Consider the following 5175-nt stretch of genomic DNA (forward strand, 5'->3'; position numbering starts at 1 on the left):
CTCTGTCATAAGTTTGTTTTCTTCCCCAATTCTTGGGGACTAGGAAAAGAGCTGGATCATCCATTCTTCCACAGTGACTATGCTTGTGGTCAGCCTATCAACTGTTTGTCTCTCACCTGAAAATATTCCTAGGTAGGGCAAATATTCTCCTCATGCCTGTCATAATTTCCTCTTGCTGAAATAAGTCTCAAATTGAAAAATGTTGCTCCCTTCTCAAATTTCTCCTACTACTCTGTTTGGACTTCTACTAAATTTGAAGCTATTTTACAGAGGCAGTTTTCAGAAATAAGAAAACAATAGTCTTATTGGATTCTGCTCTGATCAAATCACCTCTGAAGGTTTGTGTTCAATTCTGAGTGCCACATTTTATTTTATTTTATTTTTTGTTACATTTTAAGATCTGAACTGTCTCCCTCCCTCCTTCCCCACCCATACTAGAGAAGGCCACCATTTATCATAGATAGATGTTTATTAGTTCTTTCTCAAGAGATGGATAGTATCTTTCTTCAAAGATCCTTTGTAGTTGCTTTGAATATGATACTTAGAATAACTTAGACATTTGCAGTTATTCTTTGAACAATATTCTATCAATCTTACTGTATCAATGTTTTCTTGGTTCTGCTCATTTCACTCTTTATTATTTCATGCAAGTCTTTCTGAAAGATTTTCTAAAATTCCTCCTTATTTCTTACAGTACAGAAATATTATATCATAATTAAATACCACAACTTGTTAACCATTCTTAATTGATGAGAATCCCCTCAGTTTCCAGTTCTTTGCCACCACAAAGACAGCTGCTTTAAATATTTTAAAACATACAGATTATTTTCTTTTTTGATCTGATCACTTTAGAAAACAGATCTAATAGTAGTATTCCTGGGTCAAAGGGCATGCACTCAAAAGTACTATTTTATAACTTTTTGGGTATATTCTATAATTATACTTTCCTAAATGTTTGGATCATTCATAATTCTACTAACAGTATATTAATGTCTCCATTTTTTCATATGCCCTTCAACATTTGTCATTTTCTCCTATCATTTTAGCCAATCCTATAGATATGAGATATCTCAAAGTTGTTTTAATTTGCTTTGCTCTAATCAATAATAATTTAAAATATTTTATATGACTAAATAAAGTTTTGATTTCTTCACTGAAAACTGCTTATTTATATCCTTTGATCATTTATTAACTAGGGAATGACTCATATTCTCATAAATTTAATAGAGTTCTCTATGAATTAGAGATTTAGGACCTTTATACCAGAAATTCAATAAAATTTCCCCCTAACTTTCTGCTTTCCATCTAATCTTAATTACATTGGTTTTATCTGTATAAAACTTTTAAAATTTAACATAATCAAAATTATCTATTTTACCTCTCAGTGCTCTCTATCTTTTGTTCTTTCACAGATTCTTCTCCTTTTCATAAAGTTGATAGGCAATATGGTCTATGTTTTTCTAATTTACTAATAGTATCTCCATTTTTACTTAAGTATCCATTATGACCTTTTGTTGGTAAATGGTGTAAGATAGGAGTCAATTTCTGCAAGAAATTTCTTTTTTTTAATTTTTAATAGCTTTTTATTTACAAGTTATATGCATAGGTAATTTTACAGCATTGACATTTGCCAAACCTTTTGTTCTAATTCTTTCCCTCCTTCCCCCCACCCCCTCCCCCAGATGGCAGGTTGACCAATACATGTTAAATATGTTAAAGTGTAAGTTAAATACAATATATGTATACATGTCCAAATAGTTATTTTGCTGTACAAAAAGAATCAGACTCTGAAATAGTGTACTATTAGCCTGTGAAGGAAATCAAAAATGCACACGGACAAGAATAGAGGAATTGGGAATTCTATGTAGTGGTTCATAAGCATCTCCCAGAGTTCTTTCGCTGGGTGTAGCTGGTTCAATTCATTACTGGAGGATGGCCAGGTCCATCAGAATTGATCATCATATAGTATTGTTGTTGAAGTATATAATGACCTCCTGGCCCTGCCCATTTTGCTCAGCATCAGTTCATGTAAGTCTCTCCAGGCCTTTCTGAAATCATCCTGTTTGGTCATTTCTTTTTTTTTTTTTTTTTTTTTTTTTCTGTTGGTCATTTCTTACCGAACTATAATATTCCATAACATTCATATACTACAATTTATTCAGTCATTCTACAATTGATGGGCATCCATCCACTCTGTTTCCAGTGTCTGGCCACTACAAAGAGGGCTGTATGGCAGCCCTTTTTGTAGTGGTTAGACACTGGAAACTAAGTGGATGCCCAAAACCTTCTATTCCAACTTTTCCCCTTCTTCTCCTCACCCCCTCCCCTAGATGGCAGGTAGATCAATACATGTTAAATATGTTAAAGTATATGTTAAATGCAATATATATATATATATATATTTATACAATTATCTTGCTGCACAAGAAAAATCAGATTTAGAAATAAGGTAAAAAATAACCTGAGAAGGAAAACAAAAATGCAAGTGGACAATAATAGGAATATAAATGCTATGTTGTGCTCCACACTGGTTTCCCATAGTTCTTTCACTGGGTGTAGCTGGTTCTCTTAATTATTGAACAAATGGAACTGATTTGGTTCATTTCATTGTTGAAGAGAGCTGTGTCCATCAGAATTGATCATACTTTTTTTTGGAAGTAAAAGCAGCTATACTATCTTCTGAGTTTGAACTCAGATCTTCTCTATCACCACAGAAACTGTCTATGGTTGGGTCCTTTTTCTTTGGCTTATTTCTTGGCTATTAACTTTATGTTAGAGTTGGACTTTGGTACCAAGGGTAGTGATGTTTTCAGGTTTTTCATGGTGTTTTCTGAGCTCTATCTGGGGACCTGACTCAGGTATTGCTCTCCATCCCTGAGCTTTGCCCATAACCAGTAGGGCCTTGACCTTCTGCGACTCCTCTAATTGACATGTGCTCACAGACTGGCACCACATCTGGTCAGTATATTCAGACTCCATGTCCAGGGTGCCTGCAGAGGGCCCTGCAATTTTCCCTTGATCAGCCAGCTGACACCCAAACTGTCCATGAGGCAAAACTTCCTTCCTTCCTTCCTTCCTTCCTTCCTTCCTTCCTTCCTTCCTTCCTTCCTTCCTTCCTTCCTTCCTTCCTTCCTTCCTTCCTTCCTTCCTTCCTTCCTTTTTTCTTTCTTTCCTTTCTTCCTTCCTTCCTTTAAAGGAAGATAAATAAGGATAAGGAGAGTCATAAATTAAAGGATATTTCTGTGGTTAGGAGTTCTAAACATGGAGGGCAGACAGACAGTTGATGCAAATGTGCAGTGGCAAGATTGGAATTTCAAGTTTTATAATTTTCATTTTTCAGAGAATGATGGAACAGCTCTGTAATTGCATACTGAAATGAAATGGAATAAAGTAAAAGGATGATCAACACTCAATTACTTGTGGTCATCTAGAGACCGTGACTATTAGACAACAATTAGACATTTAAAAAGTAATTTTACCTTTAGTTTCAAGTATATCTAAACTTTTTAAAAATCAAAACTGAAAACAACTAAAATAGTGATAGAGTTGAGTTTCATCATTTAACTAATAATAGCAATGCTATTAGGAAGTCAAATACATCATTTTATGGTTTAAAATGCTTTATTCAAAGCTTTCCAAGAAAGACAGTATATTATAATCTCTATGGACATATAAACTGAGATTCAGAAAGATTAAGTAATGTGCCCCTACTCATTTATCTAGCAAGATTTCTGACTTTATGTCCAATGCGCTTTCTAGCATTCCATGCTGCTTTCCACTCTCCCTCAGAAACCTCTGTTCTAAGTTCCTAATGAATAGAAGGACCTCCACTGAAGATTCCAGATTCAGTTTCTGTGCCAACATCAAGTTCTTTTTTCCTCCATTTTTGTTTCTAATGAACAAAGGGGCTCTGCTTGCACAAAGGGTAAGGGAGGTAACTGTTGTGTGCCATGCAACCAATTCCAAGTATCTTATTTGGCAGACTAAGTAAAAGTTCTGGAGGAAAGGTAATAATAAAAATAGTAGGGATGGGATGATAGGAATCTTTAACCAAATAAAAAAGTCTCCCATGCACAGTAAAGATTGATTTCAGATAACAATATCCTCTTTTAAAATAAAATGTTCCCTGCAATTATAAATCTCATTTATACCCTAATCTGAATTTTTATCATAAAATCAGAACACTTTGCTGCCTCAAAAACTGGCAATTTGATACACATAAGAGAGACAATTTTGGAACAAGAGGACAAGCCTGGATGGAGGAGGAGACTGGACAGTGGGAAGATAGTGTGAAGGAATTATTGTCAGAGTTACAAGACAGGCTGACAAAGGCTGACAAAGATAACCATTATCTACTTTTAGAACCAAGATAAACTCAGTCCAGATCTGAAAATTGATTTCCTTGTTTTAATCTCTACTAGACTGAATATGGCAATAGGTCAACATAAATGCCTACTGTGCCATGGAGGGGGGTGTTTTCTGGCATTAAAAATATGCTCATTTGTAAAAGAAATATGTAAAAATTCTGTGTGGGATGGGTCCCAGGCAGTTTCCTCAAATGCCTACTCTTAAGTTTTGACTCTTGTCTATTTTATGCTTTGGGGCTTAGAGTCTGGAGACATTTGTAATAGTTTGCTGCAAGCCTGACAGCTTCAGATTCCTCCAATTCAACCCAGTCAGCCCAGTTTAACTGCCCTTAGGTCATTCTATATCTTTCTATTCAATCTTTGTCCTTCCCCTACTGGGAGGAAAAGGAGAACAGGGACAGAAAAGGAAAAAAAAATTTAAAAAAAAAAAAGGAGGAAGAGGCAATATCTACTATTTGCATTCTGAGGTCCTCCTTCCCTCTTTCCTTATCACCAATTTAATTTGGTTATTCTAGATGCACTCCTTAAGAATATATCTCCTTGACAAAGCCAGGGCCCTGCTATGGCTAGCTAACAAAGAGAAACAGAAGAGTACAAATCAGCCTCTTTCCCTGCATGTAAGCCCTTGAATCATCAAGAGTTTCAAGTAGTAAACATAAAAAAAGTAATGTTTTGGTTTCCTTTACAAAGAAAAGTAACATCTTTTTATTGTATCCATGCTCTTAAATAGCAATTCTTAGTTAATCAATTCACTTTAATTAGTCTCTGAACTCCTTAAGAACAAGGACTGGGTTATATTTTTTGGTTT

The sequence above is a fragment of the Sarcophilus harrisii genome, chromosome 2 (genome assembly GCF_902635505.1).
Source record: "Sarcophilus harrisii chromosome 2, mSarHar1.11, whole genome shotgun sequence".
In the NCBI taxonomy this organism is placed as follows: Eukaryota; Metazoa; Chordata; class Mammalia; order Dasyuromorphia; family Dasyuridae; genus Sarcophilus; species Sarcophilus harrisii.